The 10,336-nt window shown below is 47.6% G+C and overlaps 1 protein-coding gene across 3 annotated transcripts in view; it reads left to right on the top strand.

The window, feature by feature from the left end:
• Positions 1-7,585: 7,585 nt before the first annotated feature.
• Positions 7,586-10,336, top strand: part of DRP2 (dystrophin related protein 2) — a 48,365-nt gene continuing 45,614 nt past the window's right edge. For all 3 annotated transcript variants that reach the window (XM_037512203.2, XM_054695645.1, XM_037512201.2), the window contains exon 1: positions 7,586-7,705. The gene's annotated coding sequence lies outside the window, so the exon portion shown is untranslated. The remainder of the gene's footprint in view (positions 7,706-10,336) is intronic.

The following is a 10,336-nucleotide window of genomic DNA, read 5'->3' as shown; positions in this document are numbered from 1 at the left end:
CTTTTTTATTTTTAAAGATTTATTTATTTATCCATATAAGAACCGGGGTACAGGCCAGATGCGCGGGAGGGTGAGAGGATTCACCAGAGACAGAGTGGGGAGCAGAACAGGCAGACTGATGAAATACACTACTGAGGGGAGCAGCGGGCGCGACAGGAGAGGTCTGCCTCGCCATGTGGGACCCTCGCCGGCCTGCCGGGATGAACCAGCTCTGCAGAGGCTGCAGACAGCTTCACAGCACTGCGCTCAACCGCCTGTGCCACCAGGGGAGGCCCAGCACTTACATTTTGACAGATGCCTTAACCTGAAGAAAGGGACTAATGGAGAATCGCAGGCCCCATAGCAGGGGCTGGGGAAGTCATTTAGATTAGTGATAGCATTTCAGTTCTCAAATGAAGCCACGTAAGCATCAAATGACTCTACCCATCCCTCTAAGATTAAATTTAAGATTGAATCAAAGAAGGGGCCAGTATGGTAGTTCTGAGTTTGACTGGTTTTTGGCCAGACAACACTGGGTCAGGCAACTTTTATCACTGACAGATTTGGGACTTTGCAATTGTCATTTTGCTGCTGTCAGGCCAATATTTTGCCCTTTCTTTTGGGAGGTGTCCTAGAGCTCGCTACTACAGATCAAAGACAGACAGCCTCTTGCCTCTTAAGCCCAGGCCTGCTTTAGATGCCAAAACAAATTCAGGCATCCCCGACAGGGCTCTCTACCTGTTTTTGGTCAAGGTGCTTACCAGATGTGTGCTTTTTTTTTTTTTTGTGGGACCCTCGCCAGTGGCCGGGGATCGAACTGGCACTGCAGAGGCTGCGGGCAGCCTTGCAACCCAGCGCTCAACCGCTGCGCCACCAGGGGAGGCCCCAGATGTGTGCTTTTGAGTACCCCAAGAAGTGATCATTTCTAGGCTCTGCCCTACTTTTAATATTGGAGCCCCATCTAAAAGGAGAGAATTGGGAAGAGCATCAGCATTGGAGTCAGATGGACCTGGGATGGCATCCCCACTTGTCTTTTCTATTGGCTTAATGAACTTGCACAAGTTTTTAATATCTCAGAGCTACAATCTCTTTGTTTGTAAAATTGAGAAAAAAGTCCTTACCTCACAGAGTTGTTGGGAGTGTTACAGTGGGAAACAGAGGGCAAGTGCTTTACACTGTGCTTGGCACTGAGTATGACCTCAGAAAATAATATTTCCCTTCTCCTCTCAATGCAAGTTACAGGTAAGCAAGAATGCCCATAGATTCACCTCAGCAACCTAAACATAATGAAAATACAAATTTGTAGCCGTTCTATTTATTTTTTTTAATAGAGGCATGTTTTATTTGTTTGTTTGTTTGTTTGTTTGTTTGTTTGTTTTGTTTATACATGCACCGGGTACAGTCAGAAGCGCAGGAGGGTGAGAGAATTCACCAGAGCCAGAGCGGGGAGCAGAGCAGGCAGAAGGACCGAAGTACACTGCTGAGGGGAGCAGTGGGCGGCAGGAGAGGTCTGTGCACCATGTGGGACCCTCCTCCGGTGGCCGGGGAGCAGCCAGGGATCAAACCGGAGCCACAGAGGCCGGGGGCAGCTTCGCAACCCAGCGCTCAACCGCTGCGCCACCGGGGAGGCCCTGTAGCCATTCTGTTTAGCCTAGAGCACCAGTGGTTCTTTACTGCAATGGTTATCCTGTCCTGAAATTTCATATGTGAAGGTTGTTACTATGTATATGTTTGTGTGTGTGTGTGTATGTGTGTGTGCACACAGGCCTGCAACCTGGGCTGGAAGGAGAATGAGAGGTTGATAATGTGAAGGATGCCTTGTTGGTATGTCTACTTAAAGCACTATACTATCTGATCTATCATGGAAACAGGGAGCTAATTATATTCCTAGCACTGCATCCTAGCTGCCATAATCTACCCTGGGCCTTTATGTCTTCTGCAGATAGGAAATCCACAAGGACCTTGAAGCAATGAAATTAATAATCTCTTACATTTGAATAGCACCTTATAATTTCAATATATTCAATACATATTCACATTCATTATCCAGTTTGATTCTCAACCTAATCAAGTGAAATAAACAGGGCAGATATTATCCTCTTTCTGATTCAGAAAAAAAAAAGGCTCACAAAAGTTAACAACAAATTAGTAGCAAAATTGGGATTAGAACCTTTGTTTTCTGACTCCTAATTCAGTGTTTTTTCCACTGTACCACTTCAACTGTAGCTTGAATGGTTTTGGTATAAATGGAATACATTTGAAAGCATAAATAGAACATAATATTTGGTTATATAACATCCCAGCTGCTGGGTCTGGTTTAGCAGAAGCTTGCAGAACAGCAGAAGAGGGTGGAAGTAACCAATTGTGTTATTCAGAACATTGATTCTTCAATCCTTAACCTATTGTGGCGTTGCATTATGTCTTATCAACTCCAATGACAAAATACAGCCTTTTCAGCGTTGCAGCCCCACAGCCCTAACGTGTTCCTCCAACTTATCTCCCAATTTCCTGTGTCCTTGCTTATGTTGTGCACACTTGCTGAAACTCCCTTCCTACTACTGTCTGATTCATTCTCACATGCCACCTTCTGAAGCATGTCATCTCTGTCTTCCCCTCTACTTACTTAATTAACCCTTTTGGTTTTGCTGCATGAAATTGCCATTCACTGGAAGCTAAATATATAAAATAATGTGACAAAAACATTCTGCAAAAAACTGACAAAAGTTTATGATTCTTATCCTCTGTGTTTTCTTAGTACTGTTTTTACTTCCCAACTTAGCTGAAACCTGGAATATCTTTGCCCTGAAGATGTTACTTCCTTCCTAACTTTTTCCAACTTATTGGTAAAAGAGTCCTGACCTGAATGGGGGGCTAGGGCTCTTTCTCTAATGGGAAAAAGTCCTCCTAAGGGTGGCCAGGAGCGACAGTCAAAGCTTGTGGCCTGAGCAAGTTTGATCTTTGCTTGCCTTCCTTAGAGAAATAGTTGAAGCTAGCCTATGTGCTTGCTCAGGCTTATCCAGATATTTCCTGGGTGAAAATGACTCTCCCTGGGGTTTAAATGCCAGAGTGGAATTTTCTATCTAGTGTGGTAACAAGCAAAAATGTTACCTCTCCTGAAACAGTAGAGACTCTATCCAAAAAAAAAAAAAAAAACACCAAACAAACAATCCTCCTCCAAATACCCAAGAAAACCAACAACAGTAATGAATGCACCTTCAGTGGCCTCTGAGACAGTGTAGTGAGAAGCCCATAGGAGTTAAGCAGGTAGTAGAAACGAATAGAGAGACACGGAAGGCTGTATGGGGATCAGAGTGTAAGCACACAACCAAGGGGTACACAAGGACCCTAAATTATTAAGGGTGCATGCTCTAAGGGTTTGGCCATCCATGCACGCAAAGGCAAAGACAACAGATTCTCAGTGTGAATGATCTTTAATTGGTTCCATAGAGAGAAGACTTTATTTCAAGTACCAGCAAAATCCAAAAGTTATTCATCCCCTCATGAGCAAATGCCCAGCCAAACAGATTCAGCCCAAAATGGGGTGACTGAGGCCCCAAAGCTTGCCACGAGTCTAAGGTCACTTCGGGTGGGGAACCACAAAAAGGGGGGGCTAGGCAGCTCTCAGAAAGCTGGGATAGAAGGAAAGATCCCAAATTCAAAATGTGCCATATACTCCACCATGAGGTCAAGATAATAGCTGCCACTGTCTCTGCCAAGAACCAGGGGCAGCCTTCTAACATGTCTGTCACCCATGTGACTCTTCCCTAAGTATCTGTCAAATGTCCCTTTTCCACATGTCTCCCCTTCAAGTCAGTTCTACCTCACTAAGTATCTAGCTTGTTCCTTTCCACCTGCCCCCCATTCAGGAAGTCTGGTTAATGTCCTGCTGGGAGTTGTAGAGCAAGATGGCTGTGGAGCAGGGAAAATGGTGCCATTCACTATGCTGCGATGCTCCTCCCCTTTCACCGTGATTCATTCAGTAACAACAGCAAACTGGAGAGCTCCACCCACCTCGTCATGTCTTTTCCCTCTCGTGCCCCATCCATAGACTTACCCCCAAATTTTGTGGGTTCTGACCACTTGGAATGAGGGGAAGCTGGGGGTGAGTGAAGAGAGAGAGAGAGAAAGGAGGCGGGGGGGGGGGGGCGGGGAATTCTGATCTCTATGGTCCCTGTGTCTCTGACTTCTAAAGGAAAGGGAAATATTTTGAGTAGAGGATGTAATTGAGAAATGCACAAAGGATAGAAAAAACTATCTGGGGAATTCTTCTACCCTAGTCACAGTGTCAATCACTTGCGTGGGTCTGACATCAGATCAGGTTACCACTACACGAAGGGAGGCAGTATAGCGCAGTGGGTAACCATGTGATTATTGCCCAGAGAGAGCTACGTTATGTCTTAGCTCCAGAAAACATCAGCCATGTGACCTTGGGCATGTCACTTATGTTTCACTGCCCTTAGCTATAAAATGTTGGTGTTTGGAACATTCCATTTTTAATTGGGTTGGGGGGCATCCCTTTGATTCCATGATTGTTCCACTGTCAGACTGATGAATGGACTTGGGCGCCTGGGCTTGGGGGTGCACCCTCCTGGTTCCCACTGATTGTTCAGATTGATAAATGGACTTGGGGCACCATGTCCCTAACTATCTGTACCCATTTCCTAACTTTCTCATTCATTGCTACCTGATGAGTTAATGTTTTTTTTTTAATCTCAGAGGTAGTATTTTCGTTTTCACAGCAGTCTTAGTGCCTTAAGAAAAGGAACTGGGGTGGGGAGAGTGGGAGTGGGGTGGTGTCTTTTCCACTATGATGAGATCTGTGAGAGAGACGTTTTGGGAAGCTTTTTGTTATATATCCCCCAAAGCAAACTCTGTGTTTTTTTTTTTTTTTTAAAGATTTATTTATTTATTTATACAAGCACTGGGTACAGTCAGAAGCGCGGGAGGGTGAGAGAATTCACCAGAGCCAGAGGGGAGAGCAGAGCAGGCAGACTGACGAAGTACACTGCTGAGGGGAGCAGCGGGCGGCAGCAGAGGTCTGCGCACCATGTGGGAACCTCGCCTGAGGCCGGGGATCGAACAGGCGCTGAGGAGGCTGCGGGCAGCCTCATAGCCCAGTGCTCAAGCGCTGTGCCACCAGGGGAGGCCCTGTGGGTTTATTTTAATAGAGACTGGAACTGTATTTTTGTATCTGTGGCCTGAATGCTTTGTCTAGATCTAGAAAGTAAGGGATTATTCCAAGTGTTCCTTGTGATCTAGGCAAGCCCAACTTCAGTCAATGTGGGGAGCCGGAGCCGCGTCTGCTCACCCTCCTTCCTCTTTTTAGACCTAGACTCTGGTTTTGTTTGGCTGCTGGTGAGCGGGTGCCAGAGGTGAGCCATGAGTCAGGTTCCCATGTGTTTGCTGTGTGTCTGTCACAGTTGTTCTGTGTCTGTGCCAGCCCAAACAATTTCTCAGAGTGTTCCTGTTACCGGGCAAAGGGTCTAAAAAAACTGTCATTGGCTCAGGACCTCTCTCACCAGTTCTGGGTCTGGCTACCCACCATTATAAATGCAAACAAAAGGGCTTTTGGTGCTGCAAAAGAGGAAAAGATACAATTTATTCTAACCAGCAGGATACAGGGAGAGGGAGAAGGTCCAGTTACCAGTCAGTGGTGTGAGATGGATTTGTAGCTACAGGAGCGGACAGGATATGCCAGAGGTCTGCAGTTGCTGAAGTGGGGGGGGCGGGCGGCTCACCCCCGCCCCAACCTGCAGAGACACAAAGATCTACCATCCAGCACAGCAGCTGCCTTCTCCAGGAGCTTCTACAAACAAAGGACCGAGAGCCCGTGGGCCATTCCTTCTTGTAAGGACTCTCAAAAATGGCTGCCCAGCTCTGCCCCTTCCCAGCAATCCCTTCACTCAGGATGCCAGGGGCAGGATTCAGGCCAAGGCACCGTGCAGGGGTTGTCGCCTCTGGTTTGGGCAGTTTCAGGAGGTCAGGGGGACAAGTTCCGCCCATCGTCTGTACTGACCAGGCCGCTCCAACATTTCCTCTGGTCATTCTTCTAGGCACCGCCTGCCCCCAAACACACTCCCAAGTCATTCCAAGTCAGTTGCAAAGGTTTCCTGGTATCTTGGATGTTGAGAAACCCTGCAAGTTGCCAGGACTAAGACTCAGGGCCAGGTCTGAACTAGGCTGGATAGCTAACAAATGCCCTGTTGAGGGTGTGTGGATTGAGAAGACTGATGTGTTTCCAAGAGCCCTTTCAGAAATCAAAGGCCCTTTCATACACCTGCTTGGGGGCCTGGCTGCTACCACTTTGGGCCAGTCAGGAAGGGCTGCACAGGCCTAGCTTAGCTTGGGGGTGGGGGCAATTTGTTTTCCATTTTGTTTGCTTGTTTTGAAGAGGCCATCACGCCCGCCTTATCACTCACCTTTTACTGAAGCTAGCAGCTTAAGTTCTTAAAATTTCATCTCAAAAGGAAACACACACACATTCATACACATGCTGAAAGATTTCAATAATGATGATGATGGTTCTCAGTCTTCATAAACATTTTTAAACACCAGTCCCAGGCCCTTTGGACCAGGAAGTAGTTTCTGATCTAAATTCAAGTGCCATCAGAGCTTTTAGAGGCAAATCAGTGAAGTTGAGCAACCCGCTCCCAAATCAGGCTGTTTCTCTGTCGCATATACATTCTGTTCTAGAAAATGGAGGGAAGAAAGAAAAATGTTATTTTTATCCTTTGCCCTGGCCTGGAGCTGTTGGGGCTCTAAGTGTGTAGCAGGACAGGAGTAGAGGCTTTCTGACTGCTCTTCATGTACCTATCCATCCATGCAATCCACTCACTTGACAAATATTTTTTAAGTAACCTACTATGTGCCAGGCTCTCTGAGAAGGCATATAATTCCCCTGCATCCTTCAGTGACTTCTCCCAGGTCTCTTGGGGGTGTTTGGAGCTCATATTATCCTCTCTTCCACAGGGGTGACAGTTGCTGAGGGGAGAAGTGGATTTTCTGAAATCATTCAAGGTCCATTTGTTTCCCTCACTGTCGAAGCTCTCGCTACATATAGAACTAAGAGGGGGTGAGGACAGAACTTAGAGGTGACTGGCAGACTGCCCTGGGCCCAAGACTCTACCTTGGGTACCAATGACAATTCTAGAGCAGAGTGTTTCAACCTTCAACACAGAAACTGAATCCTGGACTGGCTACTGAGGGCCCCTGCCAGCCGCTGGCTCCAAAGTTGGCCTTGGCTCTGGGCTCCATCTGTGCAAGTCGGGGCCCAGGCTCCTCACTCAGCAGCTTGTATTGATCTCCGGGCGTCTTTTGTCTCCTCCTCCCCAGTGGAAGCCTCTCCTCCTCACCCCCTCTGCCTCTCAGCCTCTTCCGCTTCCCTGCTCTGCTTCTAATGAATTGAAATCTCTGAGAGCCGCCAAGGTTCTGGTAGTTTTGCAAAACTGTCCTTGCTCTTTCTGCTTTTGCCCAGTCAAGGGTATTTTTGCCTGAGGTCGGAGTGATGCTGTTCGTCCCAGTGATATGATTGCATAGCAACACAGAGCAGCTCTGAGAGGGGAGGGAGGAGAAGGAGGGCAGGGAGGTGGGAGAGACAGAGGGGGAGTGTGCACACAGCAGCTGTCGGCATCCCTGTCTCAGGGACTTCTTTGCTGATTCACAGAGGCAGCCCGGGCCTCCCAGCTCCCAGTTGCCGCCTGCTCCTCAGACCTGAAGGAATCAGAAGGTAGGCCACAGAGAAATGATTTCCAAACCTCACCCTTTTTCGGCTGGCTGAGGGGAAAGATCTGAGGGAGGGGAAGCTCCAGAGGTTTTGTGTGTGTGTGTGTGTGTTAGAGAGAGAGAGTGTGTGTGTGTGTGCGCGCACGCGCACACACACACACACACACACACACACGCGAGCGCACGCACGTGCACGCGCCTGCCTGACTGCATATGCCTTTGGGTAAAACTTGCATTAAAAATGCCCACAATGAAGTAGCTACTGCTTGGATTCATAGAGGGGAAAAAAGACAATCAGGAATAGAAACTCAAGCCCTTTCAGCAACTGTGCTCTACAAATGATTAAGAGGAAGGGCTACAGTTTGCAGCTCTGAGAGGAGAGGGGTTTTTGTTTACTTGTTTATTTGTTTTGTCTGTTCTCCATGACATGCTTTTTGCCCAAGGGTGGATTTCCCAATGGGAGAGAAGGGAACGAGGTGTGAAAAGCATTGGCCGGAAAGGGAGGAGAGAGCAAGTGTGGGACCTTGGAGCAGCCGCCCCCAGCAGATGAGTGTTCTGGTCAGCAGACAGGACACAGGAGTGCACCCCTGAAGTGCACCCGGCTCTGACCTAGCAACCTGGGGTTGGCAGAGCAGCTGAGTCTCTTCATGCAATTCCTGGCTCCATCTACCTTCACGGTTGCATTTCTCTGCAGCTTCTCCCCTTGGTTTCCTTTCTACCCCCATCACCAGGAGGTACCGCTGTACTATGACGAGCATAGCCAGGGGTGCTTTGAAATAAGGTTTATCTCTCTTGGAGTCAAACACCTGCTTCCTCTGCACTTTCTGCCTTCCTCTGACATCAGGCCCTGCCCCAGCCTGGGAGTGGGCCTGAGAGAGTGGGGGTGGCTGGGGCTTATGAGTCCTCTGGTGGGCAGTTAGAGTCGGGCAGGCTTCATGGGTGTCGGGTCCAAGCAGGTAGCTGAACTGAGCTGGGCTGGGCTGGGTGGAGGCAGGCAGAGCTGGGGCAACCACAACAGCTGCCAGCTTCCATGAACACGGTGCATGCTGTCTGGAAAAGAACATTCTTGTCTCTTACATCTTCTTTTTGATTGTTCAAAAGAACAAAAGCCTTTAGAAACCTCTATGTCGAGTTGACTTTAGTTCCCAACTTTTCCAAAGAAATCCTTGTTTTAGGATTGAAAGTACATGGGTCAATCACCTTTTAAAATGCCTGGCAAGAGCCTCAAACCTCAGCAGAGTTTCCCTCCAGGGTTTGGGCGGGGGCGGGGGAGGGGTGGTTTCAGAGAATCTGGGGACCTTCCAAAGAAACTCCCCTGCAAAGGCAGGGCTGCAGGTGGAAGTGATAAATGTCCTCTCCGTGGAAGAAAACGGAGCCCCTCTTTTCCTGGGTGGCCCAGCCCCTGTCCTGCAGTTCTACCTCCTGCAAACTATTCTTAGGGGTTGAAGGCACATGGAAAGGACACCCGTTCCTGTGAGACCTATTCCTGAGGGCATTCCAGGTAACTGAGTTCTGGACAGAGCACCCTTTGGTGCTGCCATCCTTAAAAGATGGGTCTGTGCCTCGAAGCAGCAAACTTAACAAAGACCCCGGGGTCAGCTACGGAGAGCCCATCTGGGACACAAGCCCCTCCAACCCAGTTGTCCAAAGGTCTGATGCCGACTCTGCCACGATGCCAAATGAGATGGGCTCTCTTCTCACTGATGATGTCCAAGAAGATGTGCTCTAAATTTGCCAGGGACATTCACCCACAGGAAGCCCACTCTGTGGAAGTTACACTATGAAACCATATTCCTCCCTTACAAAGGTTTTTCTAAACACTCACCAGGAACTGAACTAGCTCATGAGCTAAATTCTTCTAGGGCAGCCATTACCAAACCAATGCTCCACAGAACACTCTTCTGTGGGAATGTTAATAGAGTCTGTTTTAAAATAAGAGTGGAGGTGGGGTGGTAGGGTGCACTCTAGTTTCAATGTTTTTTGGAGACAGCTTCATCACTGAATCTCCTCTTGGAGAGCAACAATGTTTAGAAACCTGTTAAAGGCTCAGAGAAGTACTGCTGAAAATAAATCTGTTTCATTTTGTATAACCCTCACCTCAGTACAGGTTTCCCTCACTATCCTAAAGTGAACTGTTGTTCTTTGGGATAATTTGGTAGGTTATTTGGCGGGGTGTGGGAATGCTCAAAAGATTTTCCATGTAAACTAATGGTAATAGTGTTTTGAGACCCCCACAAAAATCTACCAAATTATACCACATGGGAACTTTCTACTTTGAGGTACTGGGGGAAGGAGGGAGGGGTCACCTGTACGTACCAAACATTTGAGCAAGGCATACTTTTTTCTACATTGAAACACATATGCATCTTGCAGGCACAGTTTTGGGAATTGCTGCTCAAAAAAAAAAAAAAGGATGAAATAGTCATTTGTTAAAAAAAAATTGTAAAATAATCTAGCCCAATCCAGCATTTAACAAAAAGATTGAAGTAGCATCGGTTTATAACATTATGTAAGTTTCAGGCGTACAGCACCATACCTCCACATCTGTCTACACTCTATTATGATCCCCACCAAAAGTCTAGTTTCCATCCACCACCACACAGTTGACCCCTTTTACTCATTTCACCCACCCACC

Source organism: Talpa occidentalis, unplaced genomic scaffold (genome assembly GCF_014898055.3).
Source record: "Talpa occidentalis isolate TD23 unplaced genomic scaffold, MPIMG_talOcc4v2.1 talOcc4.15, whole genome shotgun sequence".
NCBI lineage: Eukaryota > Metazoa > Chordata > Mammalia > Eulipotyphla > Talpidae > Talpa > Talpa occidentalis.
This window is presented reverse-complemented; position numbering and strand designations above follow the sequence as displayed.